The sequence below is a fragment of the Cervus elaphus genome, chromosome 27 (genome assembly GCF_910594005.1).
Source record: "Cervus elaphus chromosome 27, mCerEla1.1, whole genome shotgun sequence".
Taxonomy (NCBI): domain Eukaryota; kingdom Metazoa; phylum Chordata; class Mammalia; order Artiodactyla; family Cervidae; genus Cervus; species Cervus elaphus.
In genome coordinates, this window is record NC_057841.1 from 47,579,217 (window position 1) to 47,592,502 (window position 13,286).

The 13,286-nt window shown below is 36.8% G+C and overlaps 1 non-coding gene across 1 annotated transcript; it reads left to right on the forward strand.

Moving 5' to 3' along the window:
• Positions 1–2,357: 2,357 nt before the first annotated feature.
• LOC122685132 lies at positions 2,358–2,464 on the forward strand. Its single transcript, XR_006338296.1, has one exon. It is a non-coding gene; the product is annotated as a U6 spliceosomal RNA (small nuclear RNA).
• Positions 2,465–13,286: the final 10,822 nt, after the last annotated feature.

The window sequence follows — 13,286 nt, forward strand, 5'->3', positions numbered from 1 at the left end:
GGTTTACCTGTGTGCTGTCACACACCTGTGTATACATGCATACAAACTTACATATGTGTGAAGATAAACACACATGTGAATGTGTGTATATATACATATATATCACATGCATATGTATATTTGAGAATATACACATGACTAAAATTGTGTGCATGCTTGTACACACACACACACACATGGTTGAAGTCTAATTCATGCTAGAATTTAATCGCCATTGGCTGGTGGTTAGAGTAACTTGCCTTTCCACTGCCAGATAGGCTATGAAGATTTATTTGGTTAATTGAAGATTTTCATGAGGGTTAATTCACTAGTCATTGGCTCATTGACTCCTTACTGTGAATTCCTTGAAATAGTCTCTCTTTCTAACAATGTCCCACAAGGTAAACACAAGAACTGATACTGCAAAGCAGGTCTCTGGATGTCTCACCAAATGCTTTTTCCACTATATCGTTTCAATCTTAAAAGGGAATTAGTCTTTTCCTGATATTTCTCACTCCCCGAGATACATGTTTACTTGCTTCACTGAATATTGGGTGTCAATTGAGATGTTCTGAGTGGCTCTGGAAATTCAACTTCATCCAACTGCTTCAGTTTCAGACATAAACTTCAGCAAACTTTCATTTAATTCTCTCCAAAAGCAAAAGACATTGTTGTTCACACAACAAGGTGAATATGGTGAAGAAAAAAAAGAAGAGCTAACACCCAGACAGAAGAAAAGTTTGGATAAAGTAAAAGTGAGTGGCAGTGCCAAGCAATTTGTCAGTTCCAATGCTTTTATTTTTGGAGCCCCTGTGCTCTTCCTCTGGTCTTACCCCAGTTCTGGTAGAGTCCCTAGCTCCTTAGTGCTTTTTCCATTCTCCCCTCTAACCCTCAAATCCTAATTCTCAATTTGGAATGACCAATGATGATAATCTAAAAGTTCCCTTGAAGACACTTGTGTTTTAACAAAGCATCTACGTCTTGAACTAATGAAACAAAATTCTAAAGGTAATATTTCTAGCATTAAAGAATAAGTATTGTTAAATGATATATTACTATAGTACATATTATACTATGTAGTATATTATTTATACAATATAAATAAATGTGGCAGATTGGACCAGGGCTCAGCATGAGATAAAGAAGTCTTTGTGCCCTCCAGAAGTGAGATCCCTGAGGAATAGAAAACAAAAGATTGCTAAAATCCTTCTGCCCTTGGTCTAGGCAGCTGGGAAATGAGATATTACCAAGCCCAGAGTGAGGGTGATTAGACAAAGAGACTGTGAAAGAAAGAGAAGATGGAGCTCCGTGAGGTGTCACCCTTTTGAAGTGCTTTTTATTCTTTTTAAAAATAGATAAAATGATTGACTTCATCAAAGTTTAGTTTAGCAAAGCCGCTTATAAGTCCTAGAAAGCTGTACGTGGTAACAAAAGCCATTCTTCATGTAGTATCCAAACTCATTTTTTAAAAATGTGAATAAATCATGCATACCTCTTCACTGCTTAAAAAAAAATCCCTCAGTGTTCTGCTATGGTATGGCAACTGGACTGTTAGTCCCTCTGTGATCTGCTCCCTGTCTTCTCCTTCCTCTCCAAGCTCCAGCCTCACTGACCTCCTGTTTCATAAAGAAGTTCATCTTGTTCCTTTCTTGGGACCTGTTCACTCCTTTTCAGTGCCCAAACAGCTCTTCTTTCATGTCATTCAGGACCCAGTTCCAACGTCATCACCTCAGAGAGGCTTCCATGACCCATGGCTTGCGTCACATTCTCAGTTTGCATTTCTCTTCAGCAATGACCTTGGTTATTTATGTGTTTCTGCTATGAGCCCTTCAGTCCCCTTGAGAATGTCCTCTTTGAGGTCGCTGCTTTTGTCCTCTTTACCAATTTATGGCCTACTGCCAGAGCTATGACTAGTCCAGGGAAGGTTTTCAATAAAGTGTTGAACCAAAGAATTAATAGTTGGAGAAAAACAAATACTGTATGGTAGCACTTATATGTGGAATCTAAAAAACAAAACATATACATATATATCAGAACAGAAACAGACTTACAGAAAACAAAATATTAATTACCAGTGGGGAGAGGGAAGGGGGATGGGGCAATATAGGGGTAGGGAATTAAGAGGTACAAATTACTAAGCATAAAATAAACAAGTTAAAAGGGTGTGTTGTACAATATAGGGAATATAACCAATATTTTATAATGGCTATAAATGGAATATAACTTTAAAAAATTGTGAATCACTATGTTGTACACCTGAAAGTTCAATATTAATAATATTGTACACCAACTATACCTCAATTAAAAAAAAGAATTAGTGAATCAATGAACACATTCTCTACTCTGGTTTGTTTATAAGAATTTCATTCATGGATCCAGTGCTCGCTTCGGCAGCGCGTATACTAAAATTGGAACGATACAGAGAAGATTAGCATGGCCCCTGCGCAAGGATGACACGCAACTTCGTGAAGCGTTCCATATTATTTAAAAGAAAAAAAGAAAAAAAAAAAAAAAAGAATTTCATTCATGGATCCATAAAATGCCTAAATTGAGATACCTACAGAAAATCTCTAGTCTGATTTTCATGGAACACTGTTCCCCTACTCCCACAGCATACTCAATAGCTTCTCTGCTTAAAATAGGAATTTTATGCCACAGACCATTTCATTCCGGGCAGCCTTCCTAGCCCTTCACTCAGTGTACATTGACTTTTATTTGCTGCACAATTTTCATATATTCATCTGGATTCCAAGTTCTTAGGAGACCTGCAGTGTCTAATTAGAAGGAGAGAGAGGGACGGTCATAGAGATAGAAGGAAGAAAGAACATCTCACAGTCCGACAGTGAAAGAGGAAGCAAGACTCCCTAAGGTTCATGAGAAAACAAAACCTGGGAGCTGCAACCATCTAGTTAAGGGAAAAAGTGTAGATATACTTTCTTAAGTGAGGGGCATATAATATCACAGAAAAGAACTCAGATGTTGCCTTTGAATTGATCTGAATTCAAGTTCACATTAGTAGAGTGACATCAGATAATATACTTTGTAAGCTCCAAATTTCCCACTTGTACTTCAGGTAAATAAACTCTTTTCCAGAGAGATACTATAGACATTGATCTAATCTTTGTAAAATACTTAGCTTTATATACTGACATGGAGTAAACCTTCAATCAAAGTGAGTTCCTCATTTAAAATAAAAATGTTCATTGTGGTGGCCCTATGTTATAAGCAAAAGGGTATATTCTGTGCAGTAAACTTTATTAATCTCCAACACAATTATTCTTTTTAAGTTTCAGTATAAAATAAATAAAACTTCAAATATCCAAACTGCATGGCACAATTCATATGACTGCTAGTAAAACTTTTATTTTTATAACATTTTATATTTTGCAAATACCTTTCATGGATATTCTCTCATTTGATGATTCACAGCTGCTCATTCACTGAATAATATAAAGCTGTAGCAATAATATTTTGTAATAAGAGTTACCTGTATTCCAACTCAAGAGCCAGCTGCATCATTTCAGTCTTAATGTTTTGTTTGGCTGAATCAGATTTCCTCTACCAGAAAGTACAGAGTCAATTTGTTCTCTCAAAAGCTCAAATATTAAAGGTAGGAAAGAAAAGTCTTTATCTTTAAAAGGCAGCTTGCAGGTGTCAGTTAAATTCGCTGCCACCCACAGATGCTTAACCTGGAGAAATCAGAAATAATGGAGGATTAAAGATTACGTACCTACAGTAATTTTGGAAAATGAAGGAGTATCTCAGGTAGAAACATGATCTATTAGCCCAAAACTTTTCAAGTTACATACTATAAATATTTGAAATGTTTAACTTCTAAGAAGGCAAAGGAATTATTTAACCCAGTACAGGAAGAGTGGATGAGGAGTAATGGGATGACAAACATTAATAAAGAGAACATTTCCTCAACCGGGAGAATAGCTAATGCAAAGTCTTTGCTTAAAACAGAGACTCCTTGACTTAGAGGAGTTAAAATAAGGTGGTGCCAAAGGGCAGGAGTTGATGGAAAAGTTCCACTTTAGTTCTTGCGATTTTCGACCTACTGAGAGTACTCTGAGTGATTGTAATGGTTCATTCAGCAACTATTAAACTGGTTTGAGTGAACTGATATGAAGAATAGTCATAAATATAAATGTTGATGCTTCCCTGGCATGTTGACATCCACTTTTGCTGCTTTTCTTATTCAACACCACCTAATGAATTCACCTTATTTTGCCACTTTTGTTTATGTGACAGTCAGATATTCTGTATTATCTGTAATTCTGTATTATTGAGGGAAGGGAGAGTCAAGAGGTAGGGGCAGTGAGTAGGAGGAGGGAGAAAGGTGGATGTTAGGTTGACTTTCACATACTTGCTATTAACTGACGGATGTAAACACTGCCCCCAACAACCAGCACTAAGACTGTGCCCTCATTTGTACATACAGGCTTCTTGCCAGTTCCTTTTGCTGAATCCTTGTCACTAATCCTAACTTAGTATTAAATACAAACAAAGAAGAAAACAAGAAAAAGAGGACTCAGCTCACTTTAGTCCCTCAGTTGTGCCTAACTCTGTGACCCCATGGACTGCAGCACAGCAGGCTTCCCTGTCTATCACCAACTCCTGGAGCTTACTCAAATTCATGTCCATCAAGTCAGTGATGCCATCCAACCATCTCATCCTCTGTCATCCCCTTTTCCTCCTGCCTTCAATCTTTCCCAGCATCAGGGTCTTTTCAAATGACACAGTTCTTCACATCAGGTGGCCAAAGTATTGAAATTTCAGCTTCAGCATCAGTCCTTCTGATGAATATTCAGGACTGATTTCCTTTAGGATGGACTGGTTGGATCTTCTTGCCATCCAAGAGACTCTCAAGAGTGTTCTCCAACACTACAGTTCAAAAGCATCAATTCTTTGGTGCTCAACTTTCTTTATAGTCCAACTCTCACATCCATACATGACTACTGGAAAAACCATAGCCTTAACTACATGAAACCTTGTTGGCAAAATAATGTCTCTGCTTTTTAATATGCTATCTAGGTTGGTCATAGCTTTTCTTCTAAGGAGCAAGCATTTTTTAATTTCATGGCTGCAGTCACCGTCTGCAGTGATTTTGAAGCCCCCCAAAATAAAGTCTGTCACTATTTCCATTGTTTCCCCATCTATTTGCCATGAAGTGATAGGACTGGATGCCATGACCTTAGTTTTCTGAATGTTGAGCTTTAAGCCAACTTCTTCACTCTCCTCTTTCACTTTCATCTAGAGGCTCTTTAGTTCCTTAATTTCTGCAATAAGGGTGGTGTCATCTCCCTATCTAAGGTTATTGATATTTCTCCCGGCAATCTTGATTTCAGCTTGTGCTTCATCCAGTCCAGAATTTTTCATGGTGTACTCTGCGTGTAAGTTAAATAAGCAGGGTGACAATATACAGCCTTGATGTACTCCTTTCTTAAATTGGAACTAGTCTGGTGTTCGATGTCCAGTTCTAACTGTTGCTTCTTGACCTGCATTCAGATTTCTCAGGAAGCAGGTCAGGTGGTCTGGTATTCCCTTCTCTTTAAGAATTTTCCACAGTTTGTTTTGATCCACACAGTCAAAGGCTTTGGAATATTCAATAAGTTAGAAGTAGATGTTTTCCTGGAACTCTCTTGTTTTCTCGATGATCCAATGGATGCTGGCAATTTGATCTCTGGTTCCTCTGCCTTTTGTAAATCCAGCTTGAACATCTGGAAGTTCACGGTTCATGTACTTTCGAAGCCTGGCTTGGAGAATTTTGAGCATTACGTTGCTAGCATGTGAGTTGAGTGCAATTGTGTGGTAGTTTGAGCATTCTTTGGTATTGCCTTTCTTTGGGACTGGAGTGAAAACTGACCTTTTCCAGTATTGTGGCCACTGCTGTGTTTTCTAAATTTTCTGGCATACTGAGTGCAGCACTTTCACAGCATCATCTTTTAGGATTTGAAATTGCTCAACTGGATGGAATTCCATCACCTCCACTAGCTTTGTTCATAGTGATGCTACCTAAGGCCCACTTGACTTGGCATTCCAGGATGTCTGGCTCTAGGTGAGTGATCACACCATTGTGGTTATCTGGGTCATGAAGATCTTTTTTTGTACAGTTTTTCTGTGTATTATTGCCTCCTCTTCTTAATATCTTCTGCTTCTGTTAGGTCCATACCATTTCTGTCCTTTATTGTGCTCATCTTTTCATTAAATATTCCCTTGGTGTCTCTAATTTTCTTGAAGAGATCTCTAGTCTTTCCCATTCTATTGTTTTCCTCTATTTCTTTGCATTGATCACCGAGGAAGGCTTTCTTATCTCTCCTTTCTATTCTGTGGAACTCTGCATTCAAAGGATTCTATCTTTCCTTTTCTTCTTTGCCTTTCACATCTTTTCTTTTCTCAGCTATTTGTAAGGCCTCCTTGGACAACCATTTTGCCTTTTTGCATTTCTTTTTCTTGATGATGATCTTGATCACTGTCCCCTGTACAATGTCACAAACCTCCATCCGTAGTTCTTCAGAGTCATGCTATTTCTGTCCTCTAATTTGTCAGTCTTGAAGTTGATAATGAGGTTTTCCAATATCTAGATATGTTTTGAAATGATTTCCTATGCGTGAGGTACCTAGAATATGCAAACTCCTAAAGACACAAAGTATAATAGAGGTTATAGGGACTGAGAGGAAGGAAATAGGAAATTTCTGTTTATAGGCACAAAGTCCTATTGTGATAATGAGGAAAGTTGTGGAGATGGAAGGTGGTGATAGCTACACCGCATCATGAATGTACGTAATGCCACTGAATTGTACACTTAAGCATGCTTAAATGGTCAGTTTTATGTTTACATGTCTTATTGCAATAAAAAGTTATTTTTTATTTTGAATGTTAACTCTGAAGTCAAGGGATTAATCTGGACTGATTTCCTAGCTATAGGAAATTTTTTCAAGAGCAACTTATTTTCCAAACTCTCTAGACATCCAAATCCTTCTCTAATGCCCCTTCTTTCCATTATCACCACCAATAACTGTCTAAAACTTAAAAACTATTCTGTGATATTTATTGTAGCCATTTTTGTTGTTGTTTAGTCACATTTGACTCTTTTGTGATCCCATGGACTGAAGCCTGCTAGGCTCCTCTGTCCATGGGATTTCCCAGGCAAGATTACTGAAGTAGGTTGCCATTTCTTTCTCCAGGAGATAATCCTGACCCAGGGATTGAACCAGCATCTCCTGCATTGGCAGGCAGATTCTTTACTGCTGAGCCATATATTAATTTAAAATTTATGGGTATACTAAAATTTATGAAAGAACAATTTATTCATTTGCTAATTCATATAATGAACATATTAAAGCATCCGTTGGTCAAGATTTTATTCTAGGTAGTATAATAGATGATGCTGATGGGTGCAAATTATGAGTAACATTAGTCTCTACACTAATGAGCTTACTATCTATTAGGAAAGATAAGACATGAACAGCAACAATTGAAAAAATATATGCTGAAGATGCTACAGCTTTATTTAAGACAATACCTTACACCTGAATATTTTTAAAATTTGGCACACACATTTGCATAAAAGGAGGCAGATTTGTTTTTAACAGTGAGACTTCATGGAGAACTAAAATTTTATCCAGGCCATAGAAAATGATGGTTTCGTTTATTCCCATTTTATACTTTATGTAGACTTTGCATAACCATATACAATTCAGCATTTTTTAAGAATTATAAATGTTATAGTTCAAAAAGTAGCCATGAGATATGGAATCAGACCTAGATTTAATTTCTAGTTCTACTGATGACAAACGGATGATTAAGGGAGAGTTATTTAATCTCTTGGAGTTTCAGTGTTGTTTCCCAGAAAATGGAGGCAGTAGCTCCCTACCGTCATATATTGATGACTGAGATAACATATGTAAAGCACACAGATGCAGCAATTGCTCAATAAATATTAGGCGTCTTCTCTAGCTGTGATTGTTGTAGCTCAGTTTGCTATGACACAATGCTGATTGAATCTATGATTTACCTGGTGCGATCCCTGGGTCTGGCACACCAGTCCCGATAATAAAATTGTTCCTGTATGAAAATATAATTTGGCTCTCAGTGATCTGTGTTTGATAATCCTTTCTGGTACGGTTTCCAGGAACATGGCTTGATGAAAAACAAGGACTGTCTTATATGAGGGTGTGTGAATACATATATTCATATGTAATATATATATACACGTTTGTACTATTTTCAAGTACTGCATTTAAGTAATGCAGTCTAGTGTCTCACAAAGTGTTAAGAGAACAGGGTTCCCACCAGATGTGTTTGAATGACTGGCTATCAATCATTTGTAATTAGCACACTGTATGTAAATTTATGCAACTTAAGTGCTTGAAAACAATTTATTCTTGTAAGTAGATTAAATTGTCCTTTTTACAATCCTGTTTACATTCGTAATTTACTTAACAGACCCTCATTTCATTGATGGTAAACTTTACCCCTTCCCAAGTTCAGATTCTCTCATTTTGGCTATGTGCCATCTGAATTCATTAGGTTACATTGTACTAAGAAAAAAAAGGTGGAGTACCAAATTCCATCAATCAAGTGCTGGCTGTCAGTGACAGGAAATTGGCACAAGCACTGGGACCCCTGACCAGATGGTAGACATCTGTGCTTTTCTCATTGGCAGGGCCAGGTCAACAGATAGGCCTCAAAGAGTCAGGGCCCCATAGGTGGAAGGCACCTCAAGACTGTTAAAACATTTGGGTTATGAACACCAAGGAAGAAATTGACACCTTGGGATGCCTTCAAGTATTTTTTTAATTATGTCATAGAAGTTAGGACAGGAGCCAAGTCTGATCTCGATGGGTCCTAAGACTGGGTTAGTACCTGTATCTTCAGAATGGATGGGAAGATACAAAGGAGCAATCTTCCAGAAGGTTATTCTATTAGAAAGTGTCTTGGGAGGGAGCCAGAGGGACTTTGGCTCTGATCTCATATGGGAACTTTGACTACTTCAGAGGTTAGGATGTTAATTTCTGTGCACAAAAAGAACAGAATATACTTTCTGCTTTCCCTACTTTTCAGGGGCATTTTGAGTGTTTCATGAACTGAAGGATATAAACTTACTTCTTAAATCCAGAGAGAAAAGGAGAAAACATCCCCTTCATCTACTTAAATCCCAGTAACATATCATGACACAATTAAGCATTTTGTCCTCCAAGAAAGTCACCCCATTCTTGCCATGCAGGTTGGGCTTTCCAAGTCTGGGGTGTTAGAACCTCTAAGATCTAAAAAGGTCTTACACTGTTCTTGACTCTGTTCTGCAATGGTAAGGAATTTGAGTACAAGAGCCTTGTCTTTTCATCCTTTTTCACAGGAAGATGCTAAATAAAAACGTGTTAACTGATTCATAGCTCTGACATTTCCACTCATATTCACAGCCCACTCGGTTGCAGTACTTTTCCCTCAAATCTCTGGCTGAAATCCTGTTAAAAGGACAAGCAGGATATTTCCATTCTGGGGCCTTGTCAGTAAGCATCAAGCCCTGCCAATGCCCATGGATGAATCCTTGCCTCTTTTGTTCTGTGAAAGTAAAGGGGATGCATCAACAGTCTTTTGCACTCCAAGAAAGTCATCACTGAGCTTCAAATTCTCTTGCAAATCTGACTCTCTCTTCTTAGACTGTTGATATTGAATTTTTATAAACAATAATGATAAGAAGGACGACAGGAGAGGTAGAGAAAGATCCCTTAAACTTGTGATAGAAGAAAAAAGCAGTGGTCATCAAAAGTTAGAGACTTGAAATCTAATTCTAACTCTATTTTTAACTAGCTCTGTAACTTTGAAGTTATTTCAAGAATCTGAGCCTCAGTTTCTTTTCTTCTGAAAAGCTCATTCTGACTAGGTCTTCTCCAATGACCCTTCCTGTTCTATTACTTAATGATTCCCAGTGGAAAAGGTCACAGATAGAATATGTAATTAGAGAGTATGAAATGGACAGGGAGGCAGGCCAACTCTTACACTCCTTTCTGAAAATAAATAAACAAAAATACCTCTACAGCTATTTATATGTTAACTTTTTTCCTTTTAGTTATATTGAGATATAATTGACACATATCATTGTATAAGCCTGAGGTATACAGAATAATGATTTGGTTTACATCATTAAATGATTATTATAATATGTTTAGAGGAACATCCACCATCTCATACATATATAAAATTAAAGAAATAGAAATAATATTTTTCCATGTGATGAGAACTTCTTAGGATTTACTCTCTTAACTTTCATATGTATTAATTATATTTATCGTGTTGTATATTATATCTCTAGTACTTATTTATCTTACATAAGGAAGTTTGTAGCTTCTGACTGCCTTCATCCAGTTCCTGCTGCACCAGAACACTGGACTCTGGTAACCAAATGTCTGATCTCTTTTTTCTATTAGTTTGTTTTTGAAGTGTAATTGACCTATAACGCTGTGTTCCTGTTACACAACGTGGTGATTAGGTATGTCTATACATTTCAAAGGGCTTCCCAGATGGCGCTAGTGGTAAAGAACCTGCCTGCAATGCAGGAGACTTAATAAGATAAGGGTTTGATCCCTGGGTTGGGAAGATCCCCTGGAGGAGACAACGCACTCTAGTCTTTTTGCCTGTAGAATCCCATGGACAGAGGAGCCTCATGGGCTACAGTTCATGCAGTTGCAAAGAGTTGGACACAACTGAAGTGACTTACCACACACACATACATTTTAAAATGGTCACTACAATAAGTCTAGTTGTGGTACATCATCATACAAAGCTATTTCACAGAATTGGCTATATTCCTCACACTGTACATTTCATACTAATGACATTTATTTTGCAACTGAAAGTTTGTACCTCTTAATCTTCCTCCTATTTGTTTTCTCCCCCTACCGCATTTCCTCCGCCAACCATTGTTTGTTCTCTGTATCTTTAATTCTGTTTGTGTTTTGTTATATTTGCTAATTTTCTTAGATTTCACATATAAGTGAAATCACACAATATTTGCCTTTCTCTGTCTAACATTTAGTCTAGTGTGATAACCTCTAGGCCCATCCTTGTTGTCACAAATGACAAGATTACATTCTTTTTTATGGCTGAATAATATTCCATCACATGTATATGCTACTTCTTTTTCCATTTGTCTGTTGAAAGGTGCTTAGGTTTCTTCTATATTGTGGCTACTATAAATAATTCTGCAATGAACATAGGGTTTCATATACCTTTACCAGGGCTTCCCAAGTGGCTCAGTTGGTAAAGAATCTACCTGCAATGCAGGAGACCTGAGTCCAGGAGACCTGAGGGTCAGGAAGATTCCCCTGGAGGAGGAAATGGCAACTCACTCCAGTATTCTTGTCTGGGAAATCACATGGACAGAGGAGCCTAGTGGGCTACAGTCCAGGGGGTCACAAAAGTCGGACACAGCTTAGTGACTAAACTACCACCACCACCATGCTTTTTCAAGTTATTGTTTTAATTTTCTTTAGATAAATGCCCCAGAGAGGAATTTCTGGATTGTATGGTAGTTCTAGCATTAATTTTCCAAGGAGGATCCATACTGCTTTCTGTAGAAGTGGAACCAATTTGCATTCCCACCAATAGTGCATGAGGGTTCTCTTCTCTACATCCTAGCCAACACTTCTTATCTGTTGTATTTTTGATAAAAACCATGCTGACAACTGTGAGAGAATATCCAATTGTGGTTTTGATTTGCATTTCTCTGATGATTAGTGATTTTGAGTACCTTTTCAATGTGCCGGTTGACCATCTGTACGTTTTCTTAAAAAAAAATGTGTATTCAGATCCTCTCTCATTTTAATTGGGTTGTTTGTTTTTTAAATTTTTTCTTAATATATATACTTTATTTAACTATAGTTGACTTAAAATGTTTCAGGTGCACAGTTAAGTGATTCAGTTATGCATGTACATATATATATATAATTTTTCAGATTATTTTCCATTATAGGTTATTATGAGATATGGGCTGTATACAGGATAGTTCCCTGTGCTATAAGGCAAACCTTTGTTGCATATATAGTTTTTTAAATTAAAAATCTAGCATTTCGTTCATACTAAGTCAAACAAATGGAATCAAAATGTTATAAATTTTTAGTCAAAAATTCATAAGTTTTCTAAACTATATATATTATACACACTATTTATATATATGTATAAAAAGCTTTGCTACTGTGCTTGATAAAGGCTTGAGAAAGAACATAAAAAAAAAAGAGGAGATGGAGAAATTAGAAAACGTAAACGAAACTGAAGCACTGAATGTGAAATAGAAAAAGTGAAATCAACTAGATAAAAGTTAAAGATTATCATACAATCCAATTTTTTAAAAATATGGCTGCTCATTAGAAACATATCTGGAGCTTAGGAGAAAAAAATAATACCTAGACATTTGTATTTTTCAAAAAATTCCAAGATAATTCTGATATCCATCTGGATTTTAAAAAGTGATTACAGGTTTTTCTATTAAATGGTAGTTTTGGTGATATAGAATTCTATTATTCTGTTGATCAATCATGATACACTAGTATTAAGTAATAGTTACATAATCACAATAGTAAAAGATATTTATCAATTTTCACAATCAATAGCCAGACAAAAATTAAAGATAATGCAATTGCAAGTCATAATGGGAACATGATTAACCTAACAATATAAATTATTGCATACAATGTGGGAGGTCAAGCAGTGTGATGTGGTAAGTAGAAGTGCATACATGCACATGTTTTCATCTTCCCAGCCAGTCTATGTCTGTTGGTTGGTGCATTTAATCCATTTACATTTAAGGTAATTATCAATGTGCATGATCCTATTACCAGTTTCTTAGTTGTTTTGGGTTTATTTTCTGTAAGTCTTTTCCTTCTCTTGTTTCCTGACTAGAGAAGCTCCTTTAGCATTTGTCGTAAAGCTGGTTTGGTGATGCTGAATTCTTTTAACTTTTGCTTGTCTGGAAAGCTTCTGACTTCTCAAATCTGAATGAGAGTCTTGCTGGATAGAGTATTCTTGGTGGCAGGTTCTTCCCTTTCATCACTTTAAATATATCAAGCCATTGCCTTCTGGCTTGTAGAGTTTCTGTTGAGAAATAGCTGATAAATGGATGGGAGTTCCCTTATATGTTATTTGCTATTTTACCCTGTTGCTTTTTGTTGCTTTCAATACTTTATTTTTGTCTTCAATTTTTGTCAGTTTGATTACTATGTGTCTTGGGGTATTCCTCCTTGGGTTTATCCTTCCTGGGACTCTCTGAGCTTCCTGGACTTGGTTGACTATTTCCTTTCCCATGT